The 23,917-nt window shown below is 38.3% G+C and overlaps 1 protein-coding gene across 4 annotated transcripts in view; it reads right to left on the reverse strand.

Annotated features, from left to right (window-relative positions):
* Positions 1-10,003, reverse strand: part of FHIT (fragile histidine triad diadenosine triphosphatase) — a 504,434-nt gene extending 494,431 nt beyond the window's left edge. Inside the window, exons 1-2 of one of the 4 annotated variants that reach the window (XM_015875326.2) lie at positions 9,876-9,973; positions 9,150-9,456 (exon numbers count right to left, since the gene is read on the reverse strand). The gene's annotated coding sequence lies outside the window, so the exon portion shown is untranslated. Of the gene's footprint in view, positions 1-44; positions 64-2,440; positions 2,567-9,149; positions 9,457-9,875 lie in introns of those variants that run through there. The other 3 variants (XM_032447239.1, XM_032447238.1, XM_015875327.2) reach the window with 3 other exon arrangements.
* Between the last annotated feature and the right edge of the window lie 13,914 nt (positions 10,004-23,917).

Below are 23,917 nucleotides of genomic sequence, written 5' to 3' on the forward strand. Positions count from 1 at the left end.
ACAGTACCATAAATGCACGCCAGCAGTGAAGTGCACGATTATACCTTGTCTGCTGCAGAATTCAGAGACCAGAACATTTGAGTAGGCACACGTGCACCAGATTTTCACACACAGAGAAGTAGTTGCTCTTGTCTCAGTTGGAAATAATAACAAAGCAATTCAAGAGAGCTGAGCATCCCAATTACTGGACTTCTGTATCTCACAGGACACTCAGAACCCAAGAGAACTGGAACCTACAAACAAGAACAAATACTCACAGTGTTATTGTACATCAGAAAGTTGGACAATTTCTTACTAGTATCATAGTTGGTTATGTATAAAGTTATGGATGTTAATATGAATTGAGAACTTGGGATAGGATAAAGAAGTAAGTATTCCATTTTTTTTTAGACTCTAAGAATTATTCAAGGTATTTACATAAACCACATGCTGTGGATAATCACCCTTTTCTAATTCTGATGAAGTGCAACATCAGGTCTTATAAATCATCCTCATCAAAGGATGAGGACAGGATTAGTCTCCCTCCAAAGAAAAATATTTCCACGCTCCACATCTTCCTGCTTTCCATTACCCTTGTTTCACTGCACTGCCAACACTTAGCTGGATTAGGATTCAGGTTTACTAAAATTGAGCACACAGGACAAAGTTTAGACACCTTACAGATGCAGGTTTTTTCTCCTCTAAATGTCTAGAAACATACATATAACAGAGCCCACTTCCTTACCGACCGTTATTGGTTCTTGAGTGAAAACAGCAATTAGTTATGCACCACTGACTCACATATGAAACCTTCAGTGGTTGTATTGTTCAACATGACCATTAATAAGCAAGCCTTACAAATTCCAAGGGATTGCACCATCACTCTGTTTTATTTTTTTCATTTGAGGCAAAAGACAGTTAAATATTGTATATTCTGTAAGTGTGTTACACCAGAGAGGAAAGTTATTCTGCCATATGAATGAAGCACGTAAACCAAAACCAAACTAGCTTAACTTGTGCAAGCATTACCTAATTTTAAACAAAACAGAACTAAATTAATGCACTGCTGTTTTATTTTAAAATGGAGCTCGGTAGCAAGTGAGCTTCACTATAAACAATAAAACTGATGGCAAAAAAAAAGAAACAAAGGAAAACAATTTTCATTAGTTCAAACGAAGCTAACAAGGGTTAGCAGCAGTAAAAAGAAAAACTACCTTCTTTAAATTCCAAAATGAAATCTCTTCTCCTGACCTTTTTAAAGCCCAAGATGCACACGTACACAGAATAAACAAAGTAATTTGAAAGCAAATTCACAGATTGCACCTGACCTTTGAAACAGCACAGATAAATTGAATCAGATTTGCACAATGGTAGTCTCAGTTTTTGGGGTAACAACGCAGATAAGGAAAAAAAAAGAAAAAAAAGAAAAGGAAAAAAAAAAAAACCTAGTTAAGGAAAACTGACAACATATAGCCAAAACAATAATAACTTCAAATTTTTCTGGAGATTGAAAACAAGCTTAAAAATCTCAGGGTCAGGAAAGATTCCTCTGCATCTCCCTGAGTATCCAGCCAGAGGTGCTCAATTCAGCTCTAGAGAGAAAAGCCTTACCTGGCAGTTAAACAACTTTATCAGATAAATTAAAGGACAGAAAACTGACAGTAATTCACAGGTTGAAGAAAAAAAGTAAGTTATACAACTATATAAAAAGATTGGTTTCGACAGGAGTGGCCAATAGTTCCCCCCTGGACCATTTTAGTATACAGGAGGTAGTTTAAACATCTCTGGCTGATTAGGTTTGATTTTCAGAGATGAGGAGCAAAAATCAAGATCCACAGCATAAATAATCTAGAGAGCAGTGTTGACAAGTAAGAAAAACATCTACTCACAAAGAACACATTCTCAGAACCAAACAAATTAGCTTTAGGTGAAGCTGGCTGACAATACTTTCCTTTGTGGACAGACAATACACAAGAGTTGCAAACAACTGACTTATCAGCACTTGGAAAATTAAACAAAGAAGCGTTACACTTCTTGCAAACCTTCACTGGCTTACTTCAAGTTAGTTATGTGACTTCAGAAGGGAGCATTCATATGGAGAGCTAAAAGTCTGTTTAGATTCAGAACACATGAGCTCCATCAGCAGAGTCATTCCGCACTGATGGTGACAACAAAGTTCCATTCAAGCTGCTAACCACAGCAATAAAGCCTAAAACAACCAACAAAAGCAGTTTTCAATAACTGAGGTCTGACTTTTTTACTTTTGAAAAAAGAACAAAAGTGAGTAAAATAGAGAACTTAGTAGTTAACCAAAACTAAACTGCATTTGCATAAGGATTTGGGTTTTATTCGTTTCAAATAATGCATTTCAACAGCACTAGCTCTGATTCTGTACTACTTGGCTTTAAAGCTTAACTTCTTTGCATTTACAAGTAATTATTCAGTTTAACAAAGCACTTACATCTTAGAAGAATCATACAGAAAGTAGCAAAAAGCCCTTCTAACGACATGAATTAGTAATTGGATATAGCAGATGCTTCCATCAGGAACCAGTGCTACCGCAGGGCTATATAGCAGCAGCAACCTCAATCGTGTGTTGGGTCACTTCATCCACACTCAGATCTTTGAAAGAACAGTCTAATATTCGACACAGCCTCTGAGAGGATAAGCAGCAGAGCAAAGTTTATAAACATTTGAAACAAGTGTTACTGAGAACAAAGACACACTGAGGCAGGATCATGCATAAAGCAGTCCTCCAGAAATGAATTCTGCCATTTCTCTCTGTTGCTGACTCATTATCTGACTTTACTGAATGCCAACCAAGTCTATTCTGACTATGGCTACAGTCATATTATTCTTCTGCCAACTGTTTCAATGTTTTTTTTTTATCTCCTTTGCTCACAGTGGATTTTATCCTAGACAAAAGACACTTTGTCTTTTGACACAGCTATCTGATATCCTCATCTGTTCCTAATAAGGAGTTTAATTTATTTAGCTTATCACAAAGGTTGAGAAGGGAGTTGATCACTGTGTACAGACACTTACACAGTCTGACAGTGTAAAGCATCCTGACCTTGCAGAGGCATACAAGACCTAGCACCTCAAAATACACGAGAGAAACGGAAACTTAAGAAAGGGCCAATTTCCAGACAGAGTACAATTTAAATTAGAATAAGCAGAAAAAAATCCTGTATAGATGTTGGAATAACTTTTGTCTGTTGTTGCATTGCAACTGATTACCATGAAATGAAATCTCCTTTCTCATTACAGTAAACCTCAGTTTTGTTCTGTCTGGAACAGAAGAAAGCCCTGTACTATAAACCCGCAGGTATCACTAATTATTATAGTTTCCATGCAGGAAAGCTCTAATTTATAAAAAACTCAGAGTTAGAGGGAAAAAAAAAAGCTTAGTTCAATCATTCACATCATTAAAGGAAAGATGTTTCTGTAAAAAGATGCAAAGAGATGAAAAAAACAGGCCTGGAAGTGAGTGTTTCTGTTGGTTTGGGTTCTTACATCTGTGGTGAAATGGACTGAAACCCCAACACAGGCCAGATTTGTAACATCCGTACAAATTAGTCATGGATTTTAATAGGAAGCAACATTAACAGTAATATATTCCTTAATGAAAAAAAAATGAAAGAGAAATACACTTGACTGTATACACACTATAAAGATTCATTCTTATTTAGCATCACAATAAATTCTCCCTCATTCTCAAACAAGAAGCTTATTCTTGGTAGCCTAAATATTTACAGTTGTGTGTATTTCAATAGATTTTTAGACAAGGCAATTCATAAAGCATATCCAAGAAAAACTGTTTGTACAGTCACAGTTTACGCCACAGATCTGTTCATAATCCACCTAACTAGTTAAGCTAGCAATACAGAAATTGAACAGCCAATCAATAACGAACATTAATAAACTATTTTCACTCTGAGCTCCAGTACTTGCAAAAATCTGCCTTTGGTCATCCGTAAGGCAAGGATGAAGCAGAACCAAACTTAGCTGTTGGCTGCTTTACAATCATGTGTGTAGATCATTTTTGAGGTCAATATGCACTCTTCTCAAGTCTGGAATTGTAGAAAAATCACGAATTTTCTGGAAACATTCTCCAACATTTTAAAAATGCATTACTTTGAACATTTATTTGATTAGTCCTTTAAAAATACTCATAAAAATACTCAAAAATACCCATGCTTGAATGTCCTACTTAGTCTACCTACAGCAACCTGTACCCTGTCTTTGAAAAACACAGGAAGATTCTTTGCACTCTGCCTCATGAACACCCAACCACAGTTAAATGTTTCCCATTTGAATCCAACACATTTATATAACAGCTGAAAAGACTAACTCTCATTTTGTTATAGTTCCAGATAGTAACTATAAGAGCTGCTCCAAAATTAATGCCTCCTTTTTTATTATGTAGGCCCAGGCCATTGGAGGCAGATATTGGTGGGGTGGTGATAGAACCCATAAGCATGCAGGCTCTTGTTTATCACTGTTGAATGCATATAGCTAACGGTGGTTAGCTGTGCTGAAAAACAGTCAATTGCAGCTGAGAATCTGCTCTATCAAACAGTGTTATTGTGTTTTTTGTATCTGTTGCCATTTCCAGGAAAGTAAATAGGAGGCATTAATTTCAGAATGACCTACGTACAACAAAGGACTACAGTCCAACTGCCAAGAATAATACAGACAGCACACATTATAATTAATAGCTTTAGAATATTAATTGGTTTATTGTATAATAGTTCATTCTTAATAAACAAATGGCTACTTTTATACAAATGTGTAATGCCAGCTGAATCAAAAATAGCAGTCAATCTACATACAGCAACAGTCCAAAAAAGCAATAATTTCATGAAGTAATATCATTGCAGTTACAGAATAAATTAAGTACCTCTCCTGTGAAAGCTGGCATAGACTGAAGTCCACGGTCATGAAATCTTCTACCGAATTCTGTGGAGACTATTAACACTTAAGGTGTGCATGTTTGTATTTTGACTTCCCTATAAATACACAGACCTAACATCTAAAATACGAATATATTTTACTCAGCAAAACACCTCCCTAAACAAAGGTGATGGAAGAGATTTTAAAACCTTAGATTTGGTCAAGCTCCTTTATGCCCTCTCCTCCTCTTTCCTCCCAAAACTGGATGTTTTAAAGACAAATTTGACCCGAAAACTGCCCCATAATGAATAAAATCCTGCTATTCTGAAATACTATGCATCACAACTGTATCATTCTTAAATATTTAATAACAATACACGCACTAAAAAGAGACTGGAAGCCTGAAATCATTAGATGTCCTCGCACAAAAAATAAAAAGGAGGCATGTATTTCTCTGCAGGAGTAATTTCAAAATCCTTTCACATAAGAAAGGATTGTCAGCTTGGTTACTCTGCTGCTGTATATTAAATAAGCATGTAATGAAGCTACCGGTTTTGATTCATTGAGATGCCAAAGATCATGGGTAAAGCATATGAAATTAATGAATGTTTTTTAAAGTGGAATATCAAGAAGGCAGTTCAAATCAGGTACAGCATCAAAATGAACAAAATGATAACAAAAAGAAACCAAAGAAAATCCAGCACCACTTCATTTTAGTGACCATTAAGAACAACAATAAAGCATGAATGTCATTTAAAACTGATTGCCACATCCAAAAAGACTATCAAATACTCCACACACCATCACTCCAGGGCATCACAATACTGTTCTTATTAACAGAACACCAATTTCCAGTCTTAATATAAACTGAATGAAAATTTGAGCTTTGTAGATTATCCAGTGCTTTCTAACATGCATTCATTGTCTCTGTTTTTCAGATAAGATTTGCACGTTAATCTGGAAACCAGTTGTTACCGAATTTTCAGTACTTTCATAACACCATTAACGTGAACAGAACAAATAAGTCAGTGTTCAGTGATTTCCTAACAGCTTCCAAGGCCAATATCAGATCCTTAGAAACTTAAAGCCTTCACAAATCTGTGCAAATGCTAAGGATAAAAAAAATAAAAATTCTTCAGAAGAATTAATTTAAACGCTTCTCACAACTGATACCCTAAGTCACAGTATTACTTTGATCCAGTAACAGGCAGCACCGCAGCTCAAATACAGAAAATCTATATCCTGGAATATTGACAGACATGAAGCTGATGAAAGGAGTTCCTTGGCTAGATGCATTACACTGCAAGTATGACAAGCTATAACAGGAATATTAAGTATCACTGAGAGAATAACACATTCTGATTAAAATCAAAAGTTTTAATTGAGAAATGGAAATAAACATTTTCTCTATTTTTGCCCACACGATTACAAACACATCCTTTAACCACTCAAGAACAGTCTTCTCTGCCATCCTGAACCACCTGCAGGAACCTGCCTACCCCGTCTGAAGGTAACCTCAGCCCTCCTGGTCCAATACTACTCACTGAAGCATTACATTTTACTGAATATGCACTTAAGGTCTATTTATGGTACAGGATTTCCCTTACAAGTGCCTGAATTATGAACCGGAGACTTCTTTTAAGCAGCAAGTGTCCATACTGTTCCCCACAGGTACACAATCAACATACATTGCTGTCAAATCTATGCCTGGTTAACCCCACCCCAGTCTCCTTAATAAAGGATTTCTGCACAAGCGCTTCTAGCTGCTGAGTCATTCATATACTGGCCTCTGAGACAGCAAGCAAACTGCTTTTACTCACCAGTAAAACCACAGCAGCTGAAGAGTCATAAACAGAACCAGCTCCAACTTGCAGAGGCAACCAAAAAAAGCATGGGAATCAAGTTCAACTTCAGCAAGTTGCATTTTCGCTAACAGAACTTATAACTGCTGAAGGTTGTGAAGCCGTTCCTTATATATCCTCATTTTATACTTACTTTGTGTGACCAAATATAATTCATTAAAAAATTCTTTAAGGTGTGTATTTTCTCCCGCTGCTAATGGGAATAGAAAGCAACAGAAACACGCAACCCTCTAAGAATCATCAAAATACAAGTGCAAAGTATCCATGCTAAGATAAACAAGATGTTTAAGATACAATTAAAACAAAAAAGATTATGAAAATATGGATGATATTGAGAAACACAAGTACCTCATAGAAGTAATGAACCATAAAGCAGTGCTTATAGGTTGGCACCAAATTCATTGGTAATAAGCAGCTCATACTTCAGAATAATCGTCATCCTACAACTTGAGCTGGAGAAGTCAACACAAGTTTTGTCACAGACTTAATAATCAATAATTGGGCCACTTAGCAGTAAACATTCCTGACTTGTATGAAGCTGTTTTTGTGTACACATTCCATACACAAATCAGCTGGCAAGGCTGAAAAGTGTCAATATTTTCATCTTTCTGAGAAAGGTAGTTATATCTACTGGTGTAATTTTATGTATTTGTAATGGAAATAAATTAATCTGTAATGACAGTGGAGAAGAAAGAGTGACATTTACAAAACTCAGTAATTCTATTTACTGCAAGCGCACAAAAGGATTCGCGTGACAGATGACAAAATGAATATGACAGGATTATACGTCGTAACTGTGAAACAGCAAATCCCATAAAGTACACCCACTGTTATAATATGAAAGACAAGGGGATAATCCTATTCCCAACCTGAAATTCTACGTGTTGACCCAAGCCATTGCATCCACTATCATTCCTATATCCTCCAATTCTCCCAAAACCATTAACTTGGTCACTAATAAAGTCTGTAGACTCTGCAAGTGCATTCCAAGGCTATCAACCTAAATATCTGACTACTATGCCAGCTTTAGTTTAATTCTCTTCTCACTGCAGTATGACCCAGAGATAAAAACTAAAGAACTAAAAATGCTAAAACTAAGAACTAAAATGCTTTTGTGTAAGAAATAAAACAAAACAGGTGGGCTCTACAGTTTTCATGTGTTGTTGTCTTCCCCAGGATTATAATAACAACATAGCATTACTACAAACACAGTGTTTTATAGAGTTTTAATAAGAACTCATATAAGAAGCGCCATACAGCTGATATTAAATGTAACTAACAACAGTTCAGCCCAAACATTATCAACCCATCTTCAAACATGGGGGGGAAAAAACAAGCTAAAGGAACACAGCTGAAGGTCTCCTAATAAGCACCAGAATCAATAAGTGAACAGAATTCACCTTTATGAGCACACCACACCTTGCGCTTCAAAGCAGCAAAGCAACGCACGTGTGCAAACTCCATCCAGCACACAGAATGCAACTTTGAAAGGCAGAAATGGTTCTGCACGTCAATCAGAGATTGAAGAACACTCAGAAAAACTAAAAACGCATTTGAGGGGAAATATAAAGGCAGGTTATGAAATCAAGGCAGCTCCCACGTGCTGGAGATAACAGACATCCTGCCCTGAGGAACAAGGTGAAATGTTCCATGCACTCTTTCCACTAGGCAGTTCTGTGACTCAGTTTCAAATGAAGCAGCTGAGATCTCGAGATGTATTCCAGAATGTTTTATTGCAACCACTGACATCCAGCATTCAGAAATAAATCACTGGGAAACCTGCCTACAGATAACATATTGCACGCACTGCTTTGAATTGGACTTCGTATTCTCTTTTTAACATCATCATTTCAACTTAACCACATTCATCCCCAAAAGGGTCATTTAAAGCAATTCTTTTTCTCTTTTCTTCAGCACAAGAGCAGCTCGCACCCAAACACCTCGCACCGTATTGCATTTCTCCCTAAAAGAAGCAACTAAGTTGTGCTGCCATCCCATCTCCCCTGAGATTCCAGCCGTTTCTTTAGGGATCCATTACAAACTTGCACAGCAGAGCCCAGCCTCCAGAGCACGAGGGGCTGCACGCACCTCACCCAACCCCACCCGAAGGGAGATGCCCAGGCAGGCAGCAGGGATTTCCCAGCTAGGAAACCTGTATGAAACACATCCAAAAGATTCCAGAGCATCCAGCTCGGGGGAGAAAGAGGGAATAAATGGGGGGAGGAGACAGCCTGACACCCAGCACGGGCGGGTGCAGCAGGAGGCGGCAGCGCTCTCAGCCCTGATAGAACGGCGCACAGAACAACACAGCGCTTTCCCACCCAGCTCTCATCAGCAGCCACCCCCTCCTCCTCCTCCCGCTGGAAAACCCAGCTCTACCCGGAAGGAAATTAACACAAAATGGAGACTTACGCTCCGTCTCCTTGCACGCATGCGTTCCGACGGCGGAAAGGGCTGTACCGACGGCGGCTCGCAGCAGCTGGGGGCGGGTCGGTGCTCGTGCTGCTGTATGTCAGCCTGGAGCTATAGGTTTTCCTTTGTGCTCGCAGTCTTTCTCTGCAGTGATAGCGAGGCTCCATGCAGGCAGTGCTGATTTGGCAGCTGCATTTGCTGGCAGTGCTCTTTAGTTGTGCATCGGAGCTACAAAAGGCACCCAGCAGCAGCAGCCCCTCCAGCTCAGTGATCAGCTCTGCTGGGCAGTTGTCCCACTCACCGCTTCCTAAAGGGAAGAAGGCTGGTTAATAGGTGGCTTTGTTCTCTTGATTTGGGCGTTTGCAGTGAAGACAAGGCCTTAGAGCATAAAGCTGAGCTGCTTTGGTCTGTAGAATTGGTCTTCAGACCCGTATCTGAGAAAGTTCTTTCTTAGATGGATAATTTAATGTATATGAATTGTAGATGAATGAAGCTGCTGAACGTTACTGTCAAATGGCAGTGCTTTATTCTGGCTTCAAGCCCAAAAGCTTGGACTTTATTTTATATTCCAAAGGAAACGAGTAGAACCAATAGAAGGTGATAATAAATGTGATATATTTGCTGGAGCCAATGCAGTGTTAATGAATACTGCCGCAAACAATGGCCAGTATTCCAAGTATCACAGCTTCATATTTTACTTACAGTGATGACAATGTTGTCACCTACCCATACATGTGATGCCAAGTGTCCTTAATACCAGCAGAGCCAAGATTCCCCTTTGATGCCACTGTCATGGATGGCGCTTCAGTATCTACTTCCATACAGCAAGGAGTCCCCTGCATAATCCCCAAAAAATCACACAGAAATGACAGTATTAATTCCCCCTGCTGTTATGCATTTTGCTGGCCCTTCACGACAGTGCACAGTGACAGCTCCCTTATGTCAACTGCCAGCAAAGCTACCCCAGATATGTCCCTTTTACAGTGAATACACCTGTCTTGTAGGATTATGCAACTGATAATCCACTGCTGGCAGCTGTTCTTGACATATATCTACTTGATTCTGGGAAACATACTAAGTATTCATTTTGTTTACAAAAGCAAATGCTGTGTGTACCATTCCCATATCTAGTACAAGCATTTTGCTGGTACTGGATTGCTTTTGTGCAATTGTTAATGATTATCTTGTGCATTTGGAGCCTGGATGACAGGCAGCTCTTTCCTTCAAATAATGAGGTTATCACAAATTCTATGTAGTAACTTTTGACTCTGAAGATTACTGTGTACTTTCTAGAAGTCCTAACAAGAGTTCCTAGTGTTGTTAATGACATTACCATTGTGCATTGATTTTATTACCTTGCACTGACGTCTTAGTTTTCCTCGTGCCTTATTGATCTCACTGAACTAAGTTAATATATACAGCAGGCAAATAGCAGAGATTCTGTTTCCCAAAATTGACTCAATTTGTCATAAAGGAAAAGGAATAAAGTGAAGTCAGTCACTTCAACAGCTTAATCAGAATCACCTCGGTGCCTTTAAGTTACTTGACTTTCCTGGTCATCCCCCCCTGCAAGGATCTTATATTTCCCTTGCTGATAGGCTCTACTGCCATTAATTGTTAAGGAGACCGTATCACTGGTAAAAACAAATAGTGTCAGACTTAACCTCTACATAGACAGTTTCACTGCCACTGTCAAGTGGAATACCATTCAAATCAAGAGGTAGTGTGTGAGATGATGTGCTCCTCAGCCCTGATCACAGTGTGCTCATTTATAATGTTATACATGCTGCCTCTCATTTTCTACTCAGCATTTTAAAGCACTGGCCAAATATATTCTCTCTTTTGAGAACCTGCAAGCGAGCAAAGATAAACATTTAAGACTGTTTTGTTGTCCCAGGCAATACAATGAACACAAACATTGTACTGAAGCATATGCTGAATAGAAATTAGCCTTCAGTAAAGCAGCACATCAGAAGATCAGATTAAATTTGTCAGGAAGTTTCAAAACTAACAAAAGAAGGAAAAGCCCTGAATATTTTTCAACAGTGTTGAAAACAAACTGCAAATCCTAATCTCTTCAAAGAGCTCTAGTCATAATTCTCAACTTCTACCACTGCAATCTGTCTGTAACCAGAGATTATGCGTTACATAAATGTGTGCAACTGCTAAAATATGTAAAAGGCAGATGAAGAGGTGGGTTTTTGCTGGAGCAGAAGCTTTTGCTTACCAAAAAAATAGCTTTAATATTCTGCTATTAACAGAAAAAAACAAATGCAATACATAAGCAAAAGTGAAGTGCGTTGCTAGATAATCTGCCTCTAACATTCAACTGAGCATGAAACCTCTTGACTAAAAAGTGAGTAGAGATCTCAGGAAAACATTCTTTCAGCTCATTAGTGCTTATTTGTTCTATGGGACAGTGTGCTTTCTTCATTTAGACCAAGCTGCTTTATACTTGTAAGGTGGAACAGTACAAAGCTGGTGACAGATATTCAAAAGATTATTTATAAGAAAAAAACTCACCAATATGGATGCCTTTACTGGGAAACTATGAGGCAATCTCCACCAAGGAGCGATCTCCAAGAGACACTGCCTTAGTGGTGGTCAGCCCTTAAATGAGGTCTAGAGGAGATGGAGTCGAGCTCCACCCCTTCTGGAAGCACAGCTAAATTACTCTCACCTGTGCTCCCACAGCTGACCCAACGCTTGTCTCAGCTGATCAATCAGAGGTTCAGGCTGTGATTACCAATTTCCCATACAATACTTATGCAGAAACAAAACTTTGTTTTCCCTCTAATCCTCAGTAGAAGGAGCCCTTAATATCTTCCCAGTCTTGCAGCTTCAGTAAGTCAAGCCCTTATAAAAGCTGTTCTACCTGCAGAGTAATACGTGAGAGCCTGTCTGGCTCTGTGCTGCACAGAAACTGCAGTTTATTTTTCATTGAATTCTGTTGCTTCCACTTTGAAACTACTTTTATCTCAAACTACAAGTTCTAAAGCTGTGATGTAACAAAACACTTGTCTTCAAACAAGCTGTCCTTTGTCTTACACCTTAATATTTGTTGTGTATGCAAGAAGTAGGAACATGTAGTTCTCAAGGAGTGATGAAGTTGATAGTAATTAAAATTACAGAATCAATATCTTGAAGTCTCATCATCCTTCATTTTTGTTTAAGCTGTCAGGCAGCACTTCAGGCAGCAAGTTCCACACAGCCCCTAATTACCCCCCACCCCAGTAGGATGGGGGAGAGAACTGGAAAAGTGCTAAACCTCATGGGCTGAGGTAAAGACAGTTTAATAGAGTAGAAAAGGAAGGGAATAGTAATAGAAGAATGTACAAAATAAGTGATGCACAGAGCAGTTGCTCACCAACAGCCAACCAGTTCCCATCTATACCCTGAGCAGCAGCCAACCCCCTACTTCCTTCTTCACTACTGATGGCAGATTTGCTCTTAGTAGGTATTTTCTTGAAGCAGCCGGTCAGCTCAACATCTACTTCTTTAAGACCAATTGGCCCTTGTATCTAACTCACTATTAGTCATTTTTCTTTTAGTCAAAAATGGGAGCATATGACATATTCATGGTTTTGGCAGAGTAACAACGATACTGCATCTAACCAAAACAGCCCCTGCTGTGAAACCTGTCATTAATTCCTCCCTGGTACCTTGTCATCACCAGATGTCTGCTGGGTTTACACCCTGAGCATTTCCCATGGCTGCACCTTCAAAGCTTCTACAAAAGATTCTGTCTTTTCAGTAGGAGCACCCCTCCCTTTATGAACTTTCCTTTTCACTATCTCAGCAGCTGCAGGTGCTGACCACAGAACTGCATCCTCTCTTTAAGTTACACCTTGGACCTCTGTCATGACTGTGGGACTCTACAAACAGCGTAAGAAAACAGTGTCACTTTTACTTTAAGAATAGGATTTCATCACTTAAGATTTCAGCAAGTGGATTTTGTGCAAAATGTAATGAGAAGTATTCTAAATCCAATACAGGAAAAAAACCAAAACAAAACATTTCCAGGCTTATATCAACAAGTAGAGTACAAAATGTTTTTGTTTTTCATAAGAAGTGCTGGCAATGAAGTCTAACCTTGCCAATAATAAAGCATATCTGAAGGAGGACTCACACTTATATCTAAGCATGAGGAGAAGCGTGGGCACATTTCCCTCCAGAAATCTGCACTCGCTGAACATGATCGTCAGCGGTAGATGCAATTAGCTATGTCCAATTTACATTTTGAGCACAAGGGACAAGCTTTCACAGCATGCTTAATGCGGTGAGCACAACAAACTGTTTTTTGTGAGCACAATGCAGTTTCTCAGTTCAATGGGAAACTTTACAAAATACATGGGCAAGGTATAATTATAGCATGCCACGTATAACATTTGGAAAGGATAATTGAAACGGCATTCATATCTTGAAAATAAACTGGTTTATTGACGTGGGGCCATAGACACATGTCAGAGTATGCAAACAATAAATAAAATATAAATGCCAATTTTCAAATCAGCACAGCTGGATAATGTATACAAATTTTAGGGACAACAACCAAAACGTAAAACCAGCCCTGAACAACAATAGCAACAACAAAGACCACAAGATAAGCCCTAAATGGCAATCATTCAGATAACTGATAAAGAAAAATGACAGATTTGGACAACTGTTAACACTTTCCAAACTCAGAAGGGCTCTTCCTTTTATCTCTTTTTGTCCTCGTTCTGTGTGGCCATTGAGGCTAGCAGGAAACCAGCCCATTAGTCAGAAAACTTTGCAGCATAGCAGGGAGTCTGGTTTGTCATCACATGCACTAGCAGCTGCCTTCATCAAGAATGAAGTTAATCAGTACAGGCTAAATAAAGTATCTAATTCTTCAGATGGCTAACAATGAACTTTGAATGAGCAAAGAGCAGTCCGAGCTTACTGATACTTGGAAAATTCACTTTTGAATGTGCTGATTTTATAGTTTGAAACTAAAACCAATGACATTTCCTTCGTGTATGATTGCTTTACCCAAGTATTTCCAGTAAGTGAAGGTACTCAGTTTATATAACTGCTGTGTAACTGTTGCATACAGTTGCATGAAAGAGCTGCACAACTGTTGTAAGGGCTCCATCCAGCATCTCACTGGAAGTGACAAAACTAATGATAGGGTTGTTAGGATTCATTTTAAATTAGCGGATGAGCTGATGATGAAGAATGACTCTTATTGGTCTGGTTTCACTTTCAAAAAATGCACTTTTTATAAATCCTCATTTTGTCAGTGACACATTTAAGGACCTTTTTTTTTTTTTTTTAATAAATAACACTGATTTAAATCAGTCTGTGGTTTTTTTCTTTTTTTCTTTCTCTTTTAATGTGTTCTACTTGTCCAGTATAGAACTTGTCCTTTAAATCCACAAGTCACTTGAAAGAAATTTACCTTGAGTACAATACAATAAGAGATCAGCCAAGGTATAACTCAGCCTTTGACGATTCTCAGTGCTTGTGAAAAAGGTTTTGAGGTGAAAATAGCTGTGCCAGCAGCCACTTAAATGTATTTCCACTCTTATTTGATCAGAACACAGAAAACTATGAAAATTGAAGACTTTCCACACCCTGGATAATTTCCATGTTTCAAGTTTTTATTTTTTAATGCTCTAATCTTAGTAGATAAAAGGAATATTCCAGTACTTTTAAATTGCTTCTTCCTTTGGCTCCTCTGATGGTTTATTTTTGAGTTACAGGAGGGTGTTTGGAAGTGGGTGTAGGCTTTGTAAACTTTCTATTCATATACCTTTGTGAGCACATCTGCACTCAACAAAGGAAATATCCTAAGAAAACAAAACAAAACCCCAAAACAACAAAAACCCAGCAATGGATTTTAACCAGTAGTAAAATGCTGTCTTGTAGTTAATTTTATTACATGTTCTGACCTCTGAGGAACTGATGTTATTACTGTAATTTTTGGTAAATGGGAATCAGCTCTTGTTCTTCAAGATTGTTCTGAATGGTTGCAAGGACAGTTGTGTCCGTACAGTCCGTTCCCAATCAAAATCTGTTACCAGTACCAGATAAGGCAGTGTCAAACTGGGAGCTGTACTCCTCTGCTTTCCATCCTCCAGACTGTCTCTGTGATCTGTATCACAGTATCACTGCTGGGAGGGAAGATTGTGCTTCTGGAGTAGAAGTATAACAGTGCAGATACATGGCGTGAGTACAGACTGAAGCTGAGTTCTGCAGGAAGAGCCTCTAAACCTGGTGTCAGGTTTGTGATTCAAACATTAAGAAACCCAGGTTTTGTGCCATTCCTAACCAGAATAAATCACGGATATGAGTCAACCGGTAAATCATCTCTTTGGCATCTGTAATGAAACTGTGAGTGTTCTCAACTCATCCTCAGGATGTTTAGGAATTATGACTTTAAGCATAAATAAATTGAGTAATTGAACGCCATCCTAACAGTCATTTATTGAGCAGCTTTGAGGTATCTATTTGCCTTTGATTGGTCTGTAGAGATTTCAGTTAGTTTTATTGATATTAATAACAATTTATTGTTAATAATAGTTCTGATAATATGTCATCTTGTGTATGGTTGTGTATTTCAATGAGGCCCATCAAATTGTCTAATATTTCTTTCAATAAGAAGCCCGTGGAGTTTTGAATAGATGTTCCATGGTAAACAGAACACAGTGATCAGTTTTCTCTGCTAGTATAGGGCTTTTACCTCTGGCATTAATCTGAGGATGTTGTCTGCTAGCAGGAAGAACGTATTAGGAGAAGCATGGCCCTGTGCAAAAAGTGAGATTCCATAACAAAAGTATGCAGCACACCATGTCACAGCCTCATTTCAGTCTTGTCACGTTATTCTCTCCCATTTTCTTTTGGAGATTAGAGAGGAATTCAAACTGGGATATCAACAGAAGCTGCCCCTACTGCTGGTTGGAGGTGAGGGAAATCTCAAGATGTATTGTTCTATGGATGATTCGCAGTAATTAGCCATAGCTGGCACTTATCCTTATCAGTACTCTTTGCCTGTGACTGCTGTGTGTTCCCCAGCAATTGTGCAGGAGTAAGCAAAGCCAGCTGAAAACTAACCTTATTAAAAATCAAGTCTGTATGATCAAAAGTGATATTACTGAATGCAAGAGGAAGGCCAAGACGTGTAAGGATTAGAGTCAATCTTTTATAAACTTCCCGACTGGATCCACTAGGAAGTTATTCACCTTCCAGAACGTAATGATTAAATAGAGGAATTCACAGGCCTTTAAAGTAAATTGAGCTTTTGCTTTCATGCCTTTTGCACAAAAAGATTAGACTACAAAGTGAAACTGCATAGCTTTCATAGGAAGCTTCTAAGCAGAGTGAAATTAACATGGGAAGCAAGTAGAGAATTACAGAGAAAAATGGTGCTACTCAGGAAACAGATAGTACTTTTAAGATCGCTTAGTTGGCAGGACAGCAAACCTATGATTGCCAACAGAATGACAACAAAAACATTCAGATAAATTCCAGTCTCACAATCATCAGGACACATGGGAAGTTTTAAATGAAATTTAGCATTCTTCCCTAAATAAGTGGTGCAAAAAAACCTGTCCATGTTATTTTAGTAGAGTAGAATATTGCCCAGTCTGACACTGAGAAAAATGGCTGAAAGCTATAGGAGGATTTTAAGCCTGGACTGGCATTCTGCTTAAGCTGCAAGTAGGCAGAAATCCTGTCCTAGCTGGTATAATACGCAGAAGGATTCTCTGCTCTTCACTAATCTGCAGAATGCACGGATTGCTAGTCTGTACTTGTAAAAGAGGGGCTTGCAGCTTGATATGGTAACACCATAACGTAATACGTGGAATATGAAGGCAATGGGAATGAGAGAAACCAACCTCGGTAAAAGAATTCTCTATTCTGAATTTATAATGTTCAAATGTGTGCATCCTAATCCTCGGGCACTGAGAAGGAACGATAACCAAATTCTTGTGCTGAAAATAGAAAGTCCCTGTGTTTTTTCCTGCTACCTACTTTCTCACTTCTACCCTTCACAGGGGTCTTTACAAGGATAAGAATCTAGCCCCGACTGCTCTAATTTTCTATAGGATGTTTAATAAACAGCTTTTGGTTTCACTCTCTTTCCCTTAAGATATAATTTGAATTTTAACATATTTAGCATAAAATATAAGCCCTGTCTGTGTGCAGGTATAACAGAATGTGCAGACGTTGCTCTTAAATGTTCTGGATGATAATACCTGAAGAATGTCAAGAGTAAGTTCAAATACTTGTATTCCATCTTTGGAAAACATTCCAGTGGAAAAGATATCGCTAGAGGCTGAGTGGTAATTTTAACCTGAGATTTCCATGTTAGATTTGGGTTTAACTAACTACAGACTACTTTAGAAAATCTCCTTTCTCTGAAGCATCCAGTGTGGTCATCTGTGGCTTAGAAATCCCGAAGAATTTCATGCAGGAAAGGAGATTGTCATAATCTTAGCAGGAAGTATGTTGCATACAGTATCACTGTAAAGAACTGAGCATAGCAACCCAAGTGCAGCAGGGCTTTCAACTCTGAAGTCAGTACACTGTTCCTGTAATCAAACATGAATGGTATTAAATAATAGAGTACTGTTATCATGGTGAAATATTTCACTTCCAAACAAACATAAACAAATTTTATGTCCATTATGGTGGGTGGTGCATTTTTGTAGTACACCATAAATTGTGTCTGTTTTGCATTTAATATTCAGTAAGATACAATGTGGGTCTGCAAGAGATGATTTGTAAGAACTAACCTAGATCAGGTTCTTCCCTCTTTGCATGACAATGAACCATCCCACTTTCCAGTGACATGGAGGAAAATGCAGTGAGGAAACAAAGGCTGAGAAGTGGAGCACAGTGTCTGATCAGAGGTCTTAAACATTGTGCTCTAACAAAGAAGCTGGGATAGAGACCGAGTAGCTCCCAGTAATTGCAAGCATATTGCTGTCTCCACTCTTTCTTCTTACAGCAGCAGAGCATCTCTGGCAGCTGGTGGGCTTGAACTTCAACTGGCTTTATCTAGATTATTTACATAGATTATTGCTCACTCTGTGAAGTTGCACTAGCATAAAACCAATGGGATAAAAGAGGCTGTGAAGGAAGCATTTTCAGATGTGATAGAGGCTGTAATATATGACTTTTAGCTGATACGTTCACATATAAAAGTCTGGTAGAAAGAAGCAGTCTCTGCGCCACTGTTCTATTTACCTCAGTATTACACCTAGTAGGTCACAGTAATGCTTTACCGTACTGTGCTGAAGTGGAGACATAGTGATAAGTCGATCCATTTCTCATTGTGTTTATTGTTTAACGCTCACAGCCACAATTACTGATTTACTTAAATATCACTGGCATTTTTCAACAATTCTTTCATAAATATTTAGGAATCTTCGCCTAATTTTTAATTGGGCCCCAATAATATCTCTATTACTTTAGCCATCCTTGGTAGACAAGGGGCTTTATGTACACAGGAAAGAAGACAAGCAAATTGGAAAGTGTCCTGCTGGCACACCAACATTTGGGAAAAGATGCAGACAGTGCATAGATGTTTATATTTATTTCCATGCCACAAACTGGCTAATATATTTTATTCTATGCAAACACTGGCAAGAGATCAAAATAAACAAGAAGATCCCAGATGAACAGCTTCAGCTCACTGTTCTGGCCATTTCTCACACAACTGCCAGTTGAACAATTGCTGATATTCCTGACTTAAAAGTATCAATTATTTTACTGTGAAGAATCTCACAAGCTGGCAGTGAGCAACAGTGGAAAGCTGTATAGTGTGATAATATAAACAATATAGAAAAGAAGGGGTTTGATGATATTTTATTTATAAGAATAATTTTCGTGCTATTGCATCTCTACTTATCAGACTTCATAGAATGTCAGTGTTCACGTTCTTTTGGCACGGCAGATTCTGGCAGTAAGACAAATACTCAAGATCTCTCTCAAAACGTTCATTTTCTACAACATAAGCTAAATCCAGATGGAAACTGCATTACAAAAGTACAGTAATAGCAATCCATATTAATAACCTGTAAGAGTAACTGCATCTTTGAAGTGTAGTCTACCCATAGTTCTTTTGTGTGGTGTCTGAAGTTCTTGTGTTATTTATCATTGATTCTGAAAGAAATGTTCTTTGCAATTATAACAAGCTAGGAATAGTATATGAGATCTATAAGTACAAGCAACTACTTCTGTGATACAGAACAATGAAATTAATGTAAATATAATAATAAGAAAGAAAGAGGGCAAATTAAAAATCAAGTTGAGGGCATAAACTGTGAAAAGAGATGAAGAAAATAAATACACTGTGGATAAAAGAAAATAAAGATTATCCTGCATGAAAAGAAAGGTCAACCGACACTGCCCAGAGAGAAAAAAGAATTGTTCAAAATCTGCTTTTTTTCAGTCTTTATCATAAAAGAGGAAGGACGCATGGAGCTCAGAGAGATAAATATTAATGAGGCTTTGGGAATATCTTCCAGAAGATTAATAAGAAGCAGGTAAAGGAATATTTAGATAATTTAAACATTTATGATTCAGAAAGTCCAAATCATATTCAACCAAAGAATCTGAAGAAATCGGCTGAGAAGGATCTAACAGACACCTCTCCGACCTCGTGGAAGAAGGTTAGGCACCGAAGGACTGAGGAAGAATGAATTTCAGAACGGAGGAAAATGTAAAAGGAGAATCTCATGCAAGTTGCTGTCATTCCCTACTATGCAAAATACAACAATAAATATATAATTGTGCATCGTTTGATACAAGTAGCACTGAACCGTTATGAGACATTATCTTTGTCCAACTCTCTTTTTGATTAATGTCATTCAGTCGTATCATTGCTGAATTATTTTACTAGCTAATTAAGTCAAATTCTCTACATTTTCTTTACTCGTTTTAGTAATCATGTCCTTTAAGTCTGTGTCACTATGAATTAAACTTTCTTATTGGTGCCCGGAATGTCTGTCATATCAAAGATCAGGTTTGCGGTACTATTTCCCTAACTCTACTGACATCCTCTTTATGTGGATGAAAATGATGTTTTCTTCTCTCGTTACTCCTTTACGTTGGTCTACAGAACAATTTTGAAGTTGATTGAGGCTCCCAGGTCTCCTTTTGTGGGCTTCTACCAACTGAAAGTAAAAACTCTTCTGTTTGCCTTTGAACCTATGACTTTGCAGTGTGCAATATTAAATGCCATTCCATTTGTATTTCTGAGATCATCAGTTGTCTAAATTGTCCCACATGACGTTCTGGACCTTTTCTTTGTTGATGGTATCTCCCCAGTTTCTGTTTTCAGGAAATTTCATTACCACATTTTTCCTTTCTGTGTCATGCTTATTAATGGAAATATTAAATCAGTCTTTGAAGAACTCCATTAGCATGCTCCTTCCACTGCAGCATTTTCCCTTTAAATTGTAATCTCTTCTGTAGATATTTCCTTGCCTACTTTGGATTTCTTGTACTATTCCCCAACTTCTCTTGCTTAACCAGTAATTTCCCAAATGGTATTATATCAAAAGCCTTTATGAAGTCCAGATAAATGAAACTTACTTCATTTCCTTTGTCAAAAATCTCTTACTTTATCTGCGAAAAAAAAAATATCAGACGTTACTGAGAAGTTACATCTTGCTGGCGGTTATATTTCAGTTTAATTTTTCTTCTGCATTTTGATGAAACTTAAAGTACTGTGTGCTCAGTTTTACATGCCGCACTTACCCACTACCTACATGTTGTTAAAATTTTCATGAGGTATTTTAGTATGCAGAGGCAGTACTCATGCTCATAGGCAACATTAACACAATGGCTCTTTTGGAGCCATTACGGTTGATCGTGCCAATGATCCATGGATTATATACTTTTACAAGGTCTGATGCACTTGCAAACAAAAGGATTTTTTTTTTCCTTTGCATCTCTGTTTCTCAAGAAGCATTCTTTCTTCCTCCCCCCCTCACGCTCACCCCCCCACACACAAAATCATCCTTTAATATTAATGCAAAGCAACCAAACAAAGGAAACCAAGCCACAAAAACTCTAGCTATGATGATGTGATGAATACACTTAATCCTGGAACAGAAAAGTAATTTCTGTCTCTTATGTAGGTTCTTTGTGTCTGCTTTTCTCTTCTCTGCTTCTGTAGAACAGAAAAGCTCTGACCCACTCTTGGGATCATAAGCACACATGCAAATGTCCTATTTTTAACCTTGACTCCAGGACAAAAACTGCTCCCGAGAAGAGCACAGCCGTAAGTACTTTTGTGTCTTTCTTATTATGTGTTGCCACTTGCCCCTGATCCTCACTATTCCCAGATAAAATTGTGTTGTGAGCCACGTCCATGTTGTTCTCCAGCAGTGCTCCGGACACATCCTGTTAGCTATGGCCTTTGGAATCCCTGGAGACTTAGATGATGTCCAGCAATGCACATGGGTTAAGTCACCATATTTCCTGAGTATTTGGAACATTTCTTGTATTGCCTAATGGTAGTTTTGGGGCCATTCTCTAAAGTTGAGGCAGACTGAAAATGAATACAAGAGGAATGGTGGCATCAGAGAGATTTCTGTGCTTGTCCTCTAGTAATCCTTTCTGCTGACAAGAAGTCTATGAGGATCTCAGGGAAAAGGCCATGTTAGACTCAGACATAAGTAATCCCTGTGCTGAGTGGAAAGCCTCAGTAAGCATAGCTCATTGCTGCACTACTTTGTTGATTTACTTGTTTCTCTCTAAGCAGAAGGCTCCCAGTTGCCCCTTCTATGGACATGCTAGTTTCTTTCCTGACCCAATTCTGGACTAAACCAATTTATTCCTTGGACAGAGAGACTCCAGTACAGTTTAAAGAACAGTGTTACAGTGTATAGATATAACACAGTCTGTCACAAGTGTTTATTCTGCCATGTGTTTCAGTGGTAAACCAGCCAGCTTCACACACTCATTTTATCCCAGATTCAGTGCACATGTGGCCAGTTAGCACCACAAACTACTGAATACTTCATATATACACAGGCCAGTTACTTGTCTCAGTTACCTGCTGCATGCATAGGAAAGACGATGTTAATATAACCAAGGATATTGGCCAGTGACAGGAGACAGTGGAGCTTGATGCAAGCAAAACAAAGCATCTGGTGGAATCTGAGTGTGGTTTCATCATACACAGGAAAAAACCCATCCAACCAAATCCCAGTGGTATATTTGAAGACATTAGTTAGAACATCACAGAAGATTCCCATAGACCCTGCTGTGTGTTCCTTGAAAGAGAAATATGATTTAACAAAAGAGCTTTAACATCCTTGCAACTCACAGTTCATAAACTCCTCACCACAGACTTTGTTTGGAACGTGCCTGCGCAAAAGGCCTCCTGTGTGACCACAGGAACTTATCTTATTTTCCCTATACCTTTGTTACTTATCTATAAAATGAGTAATACATTATTCCTTTCTCAATGCTTTATCTAATCTGTTTAGATGCTAGTTTCTTTAAAGGAAAAAATTGCCTCCCCCAGCAAAGGAGAATGAGTGCAGGCTCAGTAATAACAACACATGGGCCTAAAGATTGGCTGACTGAGGAAGATGATTTCCTCTTTGTCTCCTTGCTCATCAACCTGATGTATCAGGATGTACAATTCTTAGGAATCAATGGGCACATGATGGAAGGCTACACAGCTTTGTATCCACAGGGGCATTCTATGCCTTTTACTAAAGGGATACAAACTGTGTTTGAATTAGGAGCAACTGACATTCAGGGTCTCCAACAATGTAGGTAATTTCGGCTTGTGTAAGAGAGTAGGAACTACTTATTAAATAGAAAAGTTGTGCAGATTAGTGAGCTGAGAAAGAATATATAAGGGCTATTGTCAATAAGTCCTTGATGTTATCATCCTAGTGAACTGGAAAGAAAACCCCACACTTGCTAAAATGCATCAACAGAAAGAGGAAAATGTGGAGACAGAGAATACTAATGAAGAGATACAGTATTGTTGAAGTATAAAACCTAGTTCCATCTGCAGTGTTGCTGTCAGCTTTGATTCCCTTATCAAATGTGGAAAGCCATCGGTCCTGGAAGGGTTCAGTGCTGTGAGATAAGATGGTTCCAGATTCTGAGAGACTTTAATACAAAGCAGATATGAATAGTTAGGCTTGTTTTCTCTGGGAAATATCCAGAACACTTTAATACAACTGAATCAAGGTGACACAAAACTACTGAATTTACCTATGTACTCAGAGAGAACCAGATACGTTTGAGAAGCACGTGGCTGAAGATCAGAGTCCAAAAGAAGAACTGAGTGGAGAAGAAACCTAATCAGGAGGGAAACTAATTCATTTGCACAGGAAATCTCCCTTGCTTTTGGGGATCTGGGCTATTGTACAGTCTTCCTAGTGCCACCTTGCTCCATTTGCCTCTCTACTGATGAAAGGAATTCTTGAAGAACACTAAAGTCACTCAGAAAAATTCCCATCAAAGGAACAGCACACTATTAAACTTCTATATTACCTTTTCTTGTTGTGATTCCCATATAGGTGCACGTCTGGGTGATAGAAATGTCACAGAGGGATATCAGATGCTGGTTATCTGAGCAATAAAAATTTTCATTTACTGTTCTTATCCTCCTTGGCTATATACACATCTTGTCTTGCACAGTTCTGCAGTCTGGTCTCAATTTCCTAATTAAGAGTCATTTAGTGATGCAATGAGACAAATCTCCTCAATATAAAGACTAGATTTACTCTTATCTATCTTAATATACAGTAGATTGCTAAATC

Source organism: Coturnix japonica, chromosome 12 (genome assembly GCF_001577835.2).
Source record: "Coturnix japonica isolate 7356 chromosome 12, Coturnix japonica 2.1, whole genome shotgun sequence".
Taxonomy (NCBI): domain Eukaryota; kingdom Metazoa; phylum Chordata; class Aves; order Galliformes; family Phasianidae; genus Coturnix; species Coturnix japonica.